This window comes from Carassius carassius, chromosome 38 (genome assembly GCF_963082965.1).
Source record: "Carassius carassius chromosome 38, fCarCar2.1, whole genome shotgun sequence".
NCBI classification, from domain to species: domain Eukaryota; kingdom Metazoa; phylum Chordata; class Actinopteri; order Cypriniformes; family Cyprinidae; genus Carassius; species Carassius carassius.
The window spans coordinates 17,836,412-17,851,645 of record NC_081792.1 but is presented as its reverse complement, the minus strand read 5'-3'; the positions used below and the strand labels follow the sequence as shown (position 1 = coordinate 17,851,645).

At 35.6% G+C, this 15,234-nt stretch overlaps 1 protein-coding gene across 1 annotated transcript in view; it reads left to right on the top strand.

Annotated features, from left to right (window-relative positions):
- LOC132119451 (transcription factor EB-like) overlaps positions 1–15,234 on the top strand; it is a 34,856-nt gene that overhangs the window by 5,286 nt on the left and 14,336 nt on the right. Inside the window, exon 2 of the mRNA XM_059529421.1 lies at positions 8,109–8,201. The gene's annotated coding sequence lies outside the window, so the exon portion shown is untranslated. The remainder of the gene's footprint in view (positions 1–8,108; positions 8,202–15,234) is intronic.

Sequence of the window (15,234 nt, the reverse complement as noted above, 5' to 3'; positions counted from 1 at the left end):
GATATCCTGTTAAGGCGGTGTTTCTCTGCAGTAGGAACTGGAGATTTTGTGAATCAGCTGCCAGAAAGTTGGTTTACCTTCCAACATGACAATGACCAAAAGCACACCGCAAAACTGAACACACAGTGGTTGAAGGAGAAAAAGGGGAATGTCCTTGCATGGTCTAATCAGAGCCAAGACTTAAACCCCATTGAAAATTGATTCTTGCCTGAAATATCTTATCACACACACAAACCGTGACTGATCCACTGCAAGCAGACAGCTGTATATCTAATTTCTGTTCACCTTCAGCCTTCTTTTGAGTTTTTGCAGTACATTCATAAAGAGAGATTTAAGTGCTGACAATGCTATGCTTTTCCCACCTTCTCCTGAGCTGTCGTTACTAAGCAACAGGATAAACAGCTACTTAATGACGCAAACGGACCACGGTTCTTATGACCGTCTGATGCATATTGCATACAAAAATGGGAACTGTGTTTGGGCCTTTTTATATAGATGGCTCTAGGCACTCATTTGCACCAATTTGTGACTAATATGTATATATTAGGTTCTAATATACACCCATTAGAGGTAATTAAGGTACAAAGTGATAGCTTTTGTACCTTTTTTGTGAGTGTACAGTTGTAAAGCGCTATTTAAATAAAGGTGACTTGTCCTCTGTTGGCACTGAGTTAACATATTGTGTAATAATAACAGAAATTAGCGTTAATGAAATTACAGTTGTTAGTTCTAATCTTCACATTGTGTTGTTACTGGAGTGTGCAATGTTTATGTCAGCTTCTCCCTGTAAATCTCACACGGCTAAACATGGACATGGTTGCTTTCTTTACCCTCTGACTAAGGTCCCAAAGCATCCTGTCTCTCTTTCCCAACCTTTCTCTCTCCACACACATGCCAGATAGGCCAAAGGCGGGCATAGTTGTCATACTGTTGAGTAAATGCTGCTAGTTTTGAGTGGGGGAGCCAGAGAGGGATGTGGATCGTAGCATAAGTGACGGCGACAATCGCAAACAATTTTTGCCTCGACCAGCGCTCCTAATCTCACAGCATATCTCGTTTGGCCACGGCTGATCTCAAGGCATTCTTGTTTAAGTCATTACCAACAAATTAATCCTCTCGTATTCCTCACTTAATAATATTATATTAGTAATATATTTTGTTCCAATAATATTTGCTATTAGGGTTATTTTTGTTAAAAAAAAATGTCTTTTTGTTACTTGAAATAAAAGTAAACTGAAATAATAGAATAAAACAACAAAAGACTAACTTAAAATTTTTATTTCAGCTGGTTTCCAAGGCAATGTTTCTCATTTTCATCTTATTTATCTTGATGTACTAACATAACTAAACTAAAAATGAATAAAAAACTATATAGACATATTTAAAAACAACAAAAAATTTAAATAAAACCAGAAAATATATATAAAAAAAAAATCTAATTAAATATATTACCAAAATTTATAATAGTATCTCGGTGATACTAACATAACACTGATTGTTTGTATTTTGAGGGGATTTTCAAAAGTCTCAAAAGTTTCAAAAGTCCAACACATATTAGGAAGATTGGTGTCATCTGGTGGGAGAAATGTTTTGTGGTCATATACTCTAGCAAGTGCCACAAAAGTCACCAGGTTTCATACCATTCCAGTAAAGTGAAACATTTTAATCAATCAAAACGTAAAATGTTGGGGTTTAAAATGACAAAAGACCACCAGTGGGTTAAGAAATGGAGGTGACCTATGTTTTCTGTCTTGCTAAAACAACCTCTACGTTATTACAACAAAAAAGCAGTATGGCCCAAAACAATAATCACAATAACATTTTTCATATCAGTCAATATCGATAATGATCACAATAAATATATAAGTTCAAAGGCAGTTTTTTGCCCCTTAAGTGAAAGTTGTAGAAACCAGACTGTTAGGCTACGTTCACACTGCAGGCTGAAATGACCCAATTCCAATTTTTTTGCCCCTATGTGACCTGTATCTGATCTTTTCATGACAGTCTGAACGACACAGATCCGATCTTTTCAAATGTGACCCAGGCCACTTGGATATGTGGTCCTGAATCCGATACGTATCCGATCTTTTGAAATGCGACCTCCGTCTGAACGGCCAGGCCACATGTATCCGTACTTCATTGATACGCTACAAACGTCATAATTCTGCGTTGAAGTAGGCGGGAACGAGAAGATAAACTGATGAATTCTGTATTAGTGAAGCCACTCACATCAGTATCCCACCACTCCTGGCTGCGACTCCGCACCCACACGTTTCTCTGTACTGACGTTGCTATCAATGCCCCACAAAACGCCATGTCCAAAAACCTTGCTCTCCTCCTTCTTTTTAATTTTCTTCTTAAAATGAGAAGATTGTAATTGTGCTGGCTCCGTTGGGAAAATAACTTTAATATTGCAAAAAGAGCTCCGCTGTTGACTACACTGTTGTTGACATCCATGTTTAACGTTAGCTACTTCCGCAAACAACAAGTGATGTCGTTGACCATAAGTACTCTTCTGCGCATGCGGGTCACTTCTGGGTCATTTCACGTTCACACAGGAGATCACAAAAGGTCGCATTTAATTTGGAAATGTGAACGGCCTTGCAAAAAAATCTAATTTTTTCAAAAAATCGGAATTGAGCATTAAGCCCTGCAGTATGAACGTAGCCTTAATTGTGGTTTTAAACTACTCATTATGGTCAGAACATGACAAACACTTCACATTTTTAATGATTTACACTTTTCTAGTCAGTTTTCCTTATGCTAAAAATAAATGTCAATATGGAAAAATTTAGTTCTTAGTATCTGCATGTTCTAATGAGTGATATTGTTTCAAATCATGAAACAGGTTTGTTTTTCTGACTTTGATGGCGTGTATCTTCAGCAAATTTTGCAGTGCAGGCTGCAATATTAATAATATTATGTAGGCTATTTTTGTCTCTTAGAAATGCACATTTGACAGTAGCCTGAGTTGACAGTCGAAGTAACTTGAGTTAGGATGCAGATGTAAATTTATGTTCACTATCAATAACAAACAATAACATCTGTGAAAATTGTAACAAAGCATACTTTTTTTTTTTTCATACATTCAAATCATGATAACCACAAAACCACACATAGCACCTCGATACCATAATAAAAATGTAACTATGGTTTCTAGGTATTTGTACGAAAATACATTAATTATAAATGCACAATCGCTATAGCTTAATCACAAAAAATACTGTTTATATATATATTCCATTACTCTTAATACATTTAATATGTCTACATTAATAATGTTCGATGTGAATATCCCACATTTTTGAAACAATACCATGGTGCAGTTACAGTAAATCCATGGTGAATGATGGTGATTTGTAGATTTAAAGTCTTCTGACTGTATCCTTGCACAGTGTTTCTGCTGTTTCATCTGGCTTTAAACTACTTTAAATCACAGAGTCATATGTGTTCTTCACTGAATTCAAGCGCTTCACGTTGGATCTCACAGTGCTGTTTAGTGTCGCATGTACATCATCGAGTAAACGCATCTGCTCTAGCGAGCTCGCACTGCGCTGCCGTTTGAACTTTGAAGCAGAGCAGATAAATGCTCTGTGTGACGCGGTTCAAATGAGTAGTGCTGTTTCCTTATGCTTTTGGTGGAAACATTATAAAATTACCATTTACTGAACTCTTCATATCGCGATAATTATCATTTATCACCCAGCCCTACTTTTGGGATTCTCCTCATACAGCTTAATGTCATGGCAAAATGCATGAGTAAGTTTTTAGTTTCCGCCTGATCAGAAAAGCTGATTGGGAAAATAATAGAAATGCCAGACCAGCCGGTTTAGACATAGTCAGGTTCTAGAAATATCCTTCTTTCCATAGGCTATTGTCAGGAACACAACAGTTCCTTGGTCATAAGCATTGCCTCCTACATGGGAGCTGGAGCATTGCAACAGGGCCGCAGCTGTTCAGACCAATGAAATGCAGTTTTGTCTCTGGCGCTCCTTCTATGGCCCAAAATACTACTGTAAATACATTGTTGTCTGTATTTAGTTTAATAAACTGCCTCAGTGTGTGCGCACAAGGCTGGTCTTGTCTTGCATGTTGAATGTCAACAAGCCATTAAAGAAACACTTTGCAACAGTTAGCATCTGTGAACTGTCATTGTTTATCGTTTTAAAAGCCCCCTAGCGAGGTCTCTTTGGAGGAAAGGTCACTTGTTTGAGTACTTTTCAGAGGTCACAGCGCTTGAATGGAAGTGCATGGTGAACGTCCTTTTATAACCCATCATGCACCTTCCAAACAAAGCCACAGAAAAAAAAAGAGCTTTAAATTGATCACAAAAGTCAGCCAAGAAGGGAATCTTCGATACAGAAGAGATTTAAGTTGATGGGCATTTGAATATATACTGGTTCGGTTTGTCATTATCAAAGCTTCATGACATCACAACTGAGCTATGATGGGCTGATTCATATTAGTTTGCCATCAAATCAGAATCTGTAAACTTCCATAAATGCCCACAGACATTTTACTGTCTCATTGTAATTCTGGTAACTTTGGTTTGTGGCCATTTTTTTTTTTTTTTTAATGTTTAACCTTTAGAAATAATCCACGCATACGATTACAAAGCAGTTCTTTGTTTGGTATGTTCAGGAGTGCTTTAGAATGCATTTTTTCTTGAAACTTTCCACACACTCACAGACTGGAATAATTTGTCATTAATATGGTATATAACAATGGTTCTCAACTGATGGATTTGTACTATGAAAATGCAAATAAAAACCCTTCCCATTTACCAATTTCCCTTTTAAGTGTTTATCCATACCATAAGTTAGGTGGGTAAATTACACTTCCTCTGTTGTTTATGTATTTACAAATATGTCAGTTTTCCTATTTAACCTAAGCTATGATAATTAATTTGCATATTAGACACTACCATTCAAAAGTTGAGGTCTGTAAAATTTTGTTTTTGAAAGTGTTGTGTAATCACCAATGCTTTTTTTTTCTTCTTAATTTCATTTTATTATTTATTTTTAATCAAAAAACATAACTGTTTTCTATTTAAAATATTTTTTTTCCTGTGACGGTAAAGCCAAAGTTTTTTTAAAGCAACCATTTTATTTATAAATGTGTACTCTTTATTATATTTTTGTGGAAACCGTGATGCTTTTCCCCCAATATTTCTGATGAATAAGAAGTTCAAAAGAAAAGCATTAATTTGAAATATAATTATTTTGTCACATTATAAATGTATTTACTGTCACTTTTGGTTTAATAAAATTTAATGTGTCCTTGCCAAATAAAAGTATATATAAAAAAACACCATTCAAAGGTACTGTATATCCAGTAGTCCATGGATATACATTTTGGCACCTTTTATAAAATTAACAAATGTGTTCCTGTGAAATTTTGATCCTGAGGCAAAACCATTTAAGATCCACTGTTATACTGGAAATCAAGCTATTCATAAAAATTCTAGACCTTTAACTATAAGTTGAAACATATGCAGTTTGATCCTGATGTCAATCTAAATGTCAAAAAACCCCATTATGCAGAAATCAATTAGCTTTTTTTTTTTTTTTTTTTTTATGCACACATGATCTAAAGCAGAGATGGGTATTATTCAGGCATAATGCAATACTCATTTCTTGTAATTAACATCTTGATTCCTCTTAACTCTTAACCCTTCCCATCAGTCTTTGTTTTGTCTGATTGTATAATTCATTACTTGAAATTAGTTGAATTATTGAACTAATTCTTGGGGGCAAATCATGGTGTCATTCCTTAAAATGCATCTGACCTTTACCAAGTGCACTTTATGTCAATAATAATAATAATAATATTTCATGTCTATTTTTATGACCATTAGGGGGAGACATCTGTTTTTTTTATTATTATTATTCTAAAAGCAGCATTTTTATGTAATGTTTCTTTGGCTTGTCTTAGATCTTAGCTTTCCAGCAATTCACCTTCAATTACATTTGTAATTTAGCAGACCCTTTTATCCAAAGCTACTTTCAAAGCTCAGATTTTTGCTAGAATATTTACTCACCCTCATTTCATTCCAAATCTGTATTACTTTTTTCTTTCTTTAGCAGAACACAAAAGAAGATATTTTAAAGAAAATTGGGGTCAAAACAACAATGATCACTAATTATTCATATTACACTTAATTATTTTCATTGATAATTAAAAAATGGTTCATGAGCACCATATCAGCATATTAGAATGATTTGTGAAGATTGCTGAAAAGTCAACTGTCCCATCACAGGAATAAAATACGTTGAAAAAATATATTCAAAGAGAAATCAGTTATTTTAATTTGAATTAATATTACAGTTTTTACTGTAATTTAACCAAATGATTGCAGCTGTTGTGAGCATAAGAGACTTTTGAACAGTAGTGTATGTGAAGGTTTGTTCACCTCCATCATTATCATTATCATGTGACCATATCAGAGCACCATCTACTGTACTACTGGTAGTGGTAGTGATATTGATAGCAACTCCAGGATCATGGGTTTAATTCCCAGGTTAAAAAAGGAATAAAAATGACTTGACATTCATGTGGCATTGATGTGTATCTGCATGTTTCAACTTGTGGTGAAGGCAACACTGCAACGGTTATGAGCAACTTCCTAAATAATTTAGAGTAATCCAAATGTATCAATATGTGGCGTGTTTACACGTCCGCATGAGTGTTTTGCTGATCCAGCCTAACCAGTGATTCACCACACTCCTTCAGACTCATTATTTTCAACCGCACTGTCAGATGAGATTGAAGAGGACTCAAGAAAAGGACTGCGGGACAATGAAGTCCCCTTGTTCCTCTCTCACGGAAGCTCTCAGGGTTTGGGTCATTTAAGGGAACTGGAGGAGGTTATAGACTAAAGTGGAGAAGTTGTGGATGCTGTACTGTAAGACTTCATGACTAAGGATTTCCCTGTGACTGTTGATCGCTCTCCCTCTCTTATTCTCTGTGCCGATTGGTCACGAGTGGTGGCGCTGTCAGCCAGCACAGCGTCTAATATAAGAGCCATGCTTCAACAAGAAGGCTGAGTATTCATTTAGGACGCCACTGTTTTGGACTTACATGAGGATTGTGTATCTGTGACGAATAGGACAAGGTAAACATTGACCAGCCTTCTTCGTTTGCCCTGCCTGTATACAACTGCATAAAAGGTATGGAGAGTGAATCATTACCAAGATTTGTGTATAATTTGATATCAACGACCCATAACAGGATTGAATATTCACTTTGTTGGACACATATATTAGTGAAAGGCCTCTCAGTGGTTGGGAAAATAGTTTTATTAGACATCTCACAGTTAACTGAGATCTTCTTGGCTTGTCAAGCGTTACGTCAGGTTCATGTTAAGCATGTTTGGTCTTAACATGGCTGTTTAGCTATATAAAACAGCTTGCAAGTCATTTTGACTTCTACGACTTGTACTACTATTATGATAGTTTTTTCATTCTAAGATAAATCAGTGGCAGGGATCCATAAACAGACCTGGATGGAATCAGTGGACTTTTGTGGCATTTTCTGTGCTGATTTTGGAGTTAAAACCTGCAGATCTGCACATTGAGAAAACAACAGTGGCTCAACCCTTTATTGTACTTTGGAGAAAGATAGTTGCCATTTTATTTCATTTTATTTTTATAATTTATAATTTATTCAATTGCCAATAAATTTTACCATTTAAATATAAGCAGTATTAACTCAAATATGTGTTTTAACTGTAGTCCCAGTGCTTTTTTTATGGCCAATAACAACATGCATGTGTTTCCTGTAATGGAGGTGCTTGCTCTCATTGGATACATTGGATAGACTGTTGGGTCTATAAATATGAATGCACTGTACAAGTTGAATTCTCACAGTTTGGAAAGAAATTTAATTAGATCTTTCGTGGTTTAACCCAGATATCAAATGTACATATAAATAGATATATCTGCATTGCACCTGTTGCCTTGTTACTTTGACGCCTAGAAATAGCACAGCCGCAGCTATCTGCAGCATTGTCATTTCTATGATTCATCCAGCCACAGCCAGACACCTCTTCATGTTACTCACTGGGCAAGGGATGGCCACTAAAACAAATCTCTGTGTTTCTTTTCCAGTTTTCCAGCCCACTCATAGGCAGGCACCCAGTCATGTAGAGACCAACGCGTGGAGGACATCCAGATCACTTTCAGCACTTTCTACACAAAGAGGTAATTGTGAGATATTTCTCACAGTGATAAATGAATAAAGGCATAGAAAGCTGTGGAGAATACACCATTCAGTGCGTGTCCAAATGCAGCTGGGCCTGTCTGTTAGGAAAATCCATTGAATCATTTGTATATTTTCCCGTAAGCACTGTCAAAGTTGGAAGTTGCATAAGATCGTTATGGGGTTATGATTTCCTGTTGAACAAGTGAGCAAGGGTTGAGTAAATAAAGTGCCCTCTCAGTATTAAATTACCCAAATTAAGGTTTATACAAAGATAATATGAATAAAAAGCATATCTGGTGTTGTTGTTTTTTATTGTACTGGGGCTGGATTTAAACTTAAAGAACTTAAAACAAAATATGGTCATTCCAAGTCCATGAAAATCTTTGCATGTGGCTCTGACTGCACGCTACAGCATTTGCAATTTTTTTTTCCAAACACACTTCTCCACAGCAGCATTGTCCAAAAATAAAAAGAGTCAAGTGGTCAGATAGTAATTGGCACAGCAAAGACAGTAGAAATTGAGCAGTTGTGTTGTTTGTGTGTTTTGAACATTTTGAAACAAGTCACCCACAGGTCAATGTGTTCACTAGATAAGTGAGAATCTAATCAAGTTAGATCATACACTAGCGCAAAATTGAGCTCGACAGTACTCTAGATTTTTAGAAGCATCCTGATACACATGTAAAACAGTCAGTGACATTTCAGGAAGGCAGGAGTGTCATCCACATTTTTGTTGCTGTCACAACAGACGTTATTAAGATGAATTTCTCTGCACTGCCAAATGCTGTTCTTTTGAACTTTGCATTCTTCTGAGAATCCTGAAAAAATATATATAACTGTTTCCAGAAAAATAGTAAGCAGCGCAACGGTTTTCAACAATTGATAGTAATAAGAAATGTTTTCTTGAGCACCAAATCATCACATTATAATGATCCGGCAGAATGATGTGAAACTGAAGATTGGAGAAATGTCAGTAAAAAACATCTGTGTTGTAGTACAAACATATGAAATGTATTGTGACAGTTGTGTCAGGATTAAGTTGTCTGTGCCTCTTGGATTTAAAGGCATTTAATCCAGCATATGACTACTTAAAAGTAATGGAGGTCATGAAAGTGACTTGCTCATGTGGAAGCTGGGAAACCTGAGTTTGTTCTGTTTTGATATTTAATGAATTGGCATTTTCTCTATTCTCAGTGTCAATCAATGGTTAAATTAAGCATATATCACTTTTGGAATGAACACAGCAGAATCATGGAATGTAAAAGCAGAAATTTGAGGGATTTTTGTTTACTTGATTGCATGAGTTTAGTGAGTGAGTTAATCGCTGTGTTGATGGGAGCCCAAGAAGCATGACAACACTGCACATGACACAAGCATCATTTGGGGATTTTTTTTACATTTATTTTTTTATTCAATTTTCTTTAAATCATGGCACCCTAGATGATATTCAGTGCATTAACTGAAGGGCTTTATTCAGATTTTCTCAGTTTTCCTTGTAATTTGTGATACCGTATTTATAAAAATCACAAATCACAACTCAAAGAAGAGCAGCTTTTAGTACAACTGACGCTCTTGTGTATCTTGTGGCAAAAGAGGAAGGAAAAGGGTGCTGTGAAGACACTGACAGAGGGTTCATCCTCCTACTCGAGAGTTGCCTTTGCTCTACCCATCCCACCTTATTTCATCCCGGTGAGTGTTAATCTCATGTGTGAGTGTGAATCCTTAGAACATGCCAGATAATTTGGGCAGAGCATGGAAAGTTCACTGTGTGCTGCAGAGGAATTGAATTTACACCGGCAGTCTGTTATCCCGAGGGAACAGAGTGTCTCTGCAAACAGGAACAGAAAGTGTGGGTGTTATTTTTGGTTCCGCTTGCCTCACTGACTTGCTAGATGGGGTGGGTTGTAAATCAAGGGTGGACAGGAGCAGAAGATCCATCATAATCTGGTTCTCTGCCAGACCCCACTTCCACCCTTCCTGTGCAGGTTACTGCAGTGTCTGAAACCCAAAAGTTCTATTCATATTTCCAAATTTATAAGCAGTTACTCATCAAATTCCAGAGATGTGAACGAGCTCATTTCTGATATTGCAGACTTGTTTTCTGAATGACGAAGTTGATCAATTGTTTCCTTTGTTAGCTACTTTGTATTGTAGGAAGTGGTTTTAGTTTTTGTAAACTATTAATATCTCTGGTCTGAATATACTTTTAAATGTCTGTCAAAGATCGAAGATGCTTTTTGGTGCATTTACAGTCTAGTAGCAGCTAATTGGTAAATCCTGACCCATGGGGTGTATTAGTGTTCTTGCACTCACAAGTGCTCTGAGAGCATCAGATTTGCATGTTTATAATTGGTGTGTTTAGGACATTTGTTGGGGTATTGGCCTGGTGATTAGTGCATATGTTCTGACACCTTGCACAATGGTGCTCATGCACGCAGTTTGAGCACATGTAATTTCCTGATTCTCTAGCCACCCTGTTGTTTCCTTTCTCCTATATCACTGTCTTTGTGAATTAAGGAAGACATGCATTTACTTTTCAACTATGCAAATAAATGTTTTCCAGTCAATGCTTCTAAATGGCACAAATGGCATCTGTAGAAATCTCAGGGTACAACAATAAAATTTATTTTTTGTCTGCTTGGCCTATATTTTCAATAGCCTCAATAATTTTTATAGTTTTTTTATCGTAATTTTTGTTATATAAAAAAAAAGATTTAATTTTCCAGAAAATATATTGTTATATTTAATATTTTTATATAATTTTATAATATAAATAAAATTATTATTTCTATTTTTAATTTGCAAAAATACCTGGAAATTATATCATAATAGATACATTTGCATTAGGGGTGTAACTGTACATGTATTTGTACATTTGTACCACATTTCGGTACGCATGTGTAAAATACAGCATTGTTTTAACAAGTGCACGAGTGGAACTTCTTTTGAAACTTCCAGTTTTATATATTGTTACTTTTGATAAGAAACAAAGTCTCATCTTTCAAATTATGTACTTTTTTCAGAAAATTCAAACAATTAATGCCATTTTGATTATCTTTTATGTGGCACGACAGATCGCTGTATAAACGCAGCGTGATCATCTCTTCCTCTTTACTACAAGATTTATTTTCACACCTCATGTAATCACCCAGTCAGTGTTTCAACCACAGAAAGACGGCTATAAAACAGCTTGTAAACAAAACGTCACGTAGCATTTCATTTACCTCAGGCAAGTCATTAGTGTTCACAGCACGTTAGTGCACTATTAATGAAGTCTGGACAAGAGCATTTCACGAAATATTAGATTATATACTCATTATATTTTACTTTACCGGTTAATGATGTCTTAATTATTTAATGTTTACATTAATCTGTTATAAAATGAGTTATGAGGCACTGTGTAAATGAGTATATTTCAAAAACAAATATAATTTTTTATAAATTAGAAATTAATTTAAAAACTGCATTATGTGGAATTTACATGTTTGCATACATTTTTTTAAGTTGAATGTTGCTTGTTATACTTAAAAATAAATAGTAATTAAATATAAGTTTGAGCTCTGTTGTTAACTGTAACCTTATAGTAGGCCTAATGTAAAAGGGCTCACAATGGTTTACAGCATAAGCCGAGGTAGATATTTTATCCCTAAGAAAATTTAAATTATTACTGGATTTATTTAAAGAAAGAGCAGTTTGTTCAGTAAAACAGTTTAGTTTAGTTTCCCCCCCTGCTGTACCAAAGATGTATCGAACCATGACATCAAAACCGGGGTGTGTACCATCATGTTTCTGTACTGTTACGCCCCTAATTTACATAGTACATACTTTTACATTTACTTTTACATGGTACATATTTATACTATTTTGATGCATTAAAGGTGCCATGCAATAATGATATACTGAATGTTATAAGACTTTGCAACAATGAAGGTGTGTTTTTGTGTGTGAATAAGCTTTGTGGTCCACTTTTTATATTTTTTCATAATCCTTTGATGTAGAGATGCCATGAATTCACTGGCTTCTGTGACAATAGGGCACTTTGATAACTGGCTCTGTTTGGATGCGTCTCCATCGGAGCAGTGTATGCCTGGTATTCACCGATGGGTGGTGTGGGAGAGCAACGTCACAGGAGGAGGCGTACACAGATATACGTCATTAGTTCAGAGCTGAGCCGCAAATGCTCTGTTGATACAACAGTGATACAAGAACGCCCAGCTCTGACTGTTCAGTGGACTTCTGAGAAACAGTCAAGCTATCAGATTTTTTTCTTCTTTTGAAGAAATTGGAAATGTTTACCAGTTATTTGACCAGTTCTAAATTACCAGTTACTCATTAGTAATGTTTGCTAAAGCTATTGCTCATAGATAAAAAAAATAACATTAATGATTTTAGTTTTTAAAGTTTTGTTTTTAGGATAAATATTTCATTTTAATATAGATAATATCAAAAATAATCATCTATTTATCTGTACCACTTTAGTGTAAATGTGTAAATACTGTGGTAGATTTCTCCGTTTGTCTGAGAATTCTAGTCAGCCTGACACAACAACATTGGCACCAACCAATGGTGTGAGTTTGGGGGCAGGAATAGCTGTATGACCAATGGCATTATGGTTAGATTGTTTTTCCAAGCAGTCTGACTTTGAGTAAAGTATTTTCCTAACACTCTTAAGGTGCAGACATTCCTATTAGCAAATTTTTAATAAAATTTCCCAGGCAAAAAAGATTCATTATCGCCAAACAATGTGGCAAATGTGTGTGACCAACTTGAACCCATTTTGAAATATGTGTGTGAAAATGAAATTATTAAAGTGCCCCTATTATGAAATTTTTAAGGTTATGTTTTCGTTTTCTCGCATTTAATGTCACCAAATTTTCAAACGATTCGTTTAAAGCAGTTGTAAGATTCAGTCTTTCTAAACCCTTCCTTTCCGTGAGCCTGGGATTTAGTTTCCCAGTTTAGGTGCATTCATGCCACCTTTGATCTGCATTCAACAGTTTGTATACAGACATCTAAATACCACTTCAGAAAGCACTTCTGTTCCATCTTTTCAGTTTAAATTAAGTATTAGAGTGTTTTTAAAAAATAAAAATGTAGCTCTGTTGCCACATCCATATCGATCTTGTCTCTCTAAGTTTGAAGTCAAATACCAGCAGGTTATCAACCACCCAGGCAGTCCGGTCCTGCTGTACATCAGTCCAGCTGTTTGTGAGACAGTCCTTCCCAAAGCTCTGCTCTCCTGGAACTGAGTCAACCTCTGGCAACTTCCCTGGGGACAAAGCCTGAAGGTGTCCACTGACCAGTGTGAACCACAAAGCTCGTAGTGTGTGTGCCCCCTCCACCACTGAAATGTACACTGTGGGCTTAATACTGCTTCAGTGCCATCTCAATAGGAGCTGCTTTGCTTATTGTACCTCTAGTACAATAAGCTTTTCTCCATAGGCAGCCCAGTCCCTCTGGGCTGTCCTTTCCACCTCGTGGCTATCTACAGTATAGTTTGTGATGTGGTGCTGCTGAGATGTGCCAGACAGGCCTCTGTTGGCTGTATCTAACACAGCGTGGATACTCAGCACCCCATCTTTATCAATAAGTACACTTAAAAGTCCCTTCCTGTTTGTATCTTTGTCACAGTATCTCCAGTAACAGCAACGTCATGCTTGTTTGCATGTTGGTCTTCTGTAGCACCCAGAAAAGAGGAACTCCTCAGCTTAGGGACTCCCCGTGGTGGCAGAAGAAGAAGGGTGTGGGCCTTTTGCTGTATTATGGGGTGAAGATCTTTAGGAGGCATTTCCAAATTGAAAAGGCTCACATGAGCTTCTGCTGAAAAGAAAAACACCACCTGACCCTCACATGACTTCCCCATCACACTGCATCATTGACAACAGCTTGAAAGAAATAGCATAATCTGTTGATAATCTTATGGGCAATTTGAGGACACCCAAATGACATTATGAATGCATCATATGGTGGTTACATCCAATTACAGTTACATGATTTATCTTTAAGGTTCCTCATGTGTAGTTTTAGTTTCCTTAATTTTTATTATTATTATTATTATTATTTATTGTAACTGCTCTTATTAAATAGCCATTTGTATCATATTGGAAGTGATTTATTGTCATAGAGAGACCACCTCACTGGTGCTGCTGGTTTAGTTATTATTTAGTTATTTTATATATATATATTTTATATATATTAATTTATATATATTAATATATATATATATATATTAAGGCTGTCACGATATTAGATTTTTCATATCACGGTTATTGTGGCCATAAGAATTCACGATATCGATATATCGTGATATCTATAGAAACCTAAAAAGTGTTACTCCAAACAGGCGATTTATTGCAAATAAAAAAACAAAGACAAGTAAAGAAAACGCGGTACTTATTAAGATAGTCACCCTTTAAGTATATGAACACAGAAAACCGCTGTTAATAGGTTATATAATATTTTCCAGTCTATGACTTTTAAAATAATGTCAACTTACTCTGATGAACACGGCTCTCCTCGGAGCAGCTGTGAGCGCTGCGTCTTCTTCTTGTGTGACAGTGTCAGCGTTAAGGCACAATACTGCCACCTGGGCACTCAACCAGATACTGGCGCTTGAGTATTTAAATGTGTTGTTATCATAAGAGAACTGTTCATTTTAAATATTGCGGTATATCGTCACACACGAAATTAACACGATATCGATAATTGTTGCTTTGAATATCACGGTTATCGTCAATACCGGTATATCGCGACACCCCTAATATATATATATATATATATATATATATATATATATAAACAGCAGTATTGTGAAATATTATTGCACTTTTAAATAACTGTTTTCTCTTTTAATACAATATTAAGTCTTTTGTGCTCACAAAACTGTATTTATTTGATAAAAAATACATTAAAGTATGTAAAATGTGAAATATGAATAAACTGTATAATAACTTATATTTTAATCTATTTGAAATTAGATTATTATTAATATTAATTAATTAATGTTTTTTTTTTTTTTTAAAGCTGGATTTT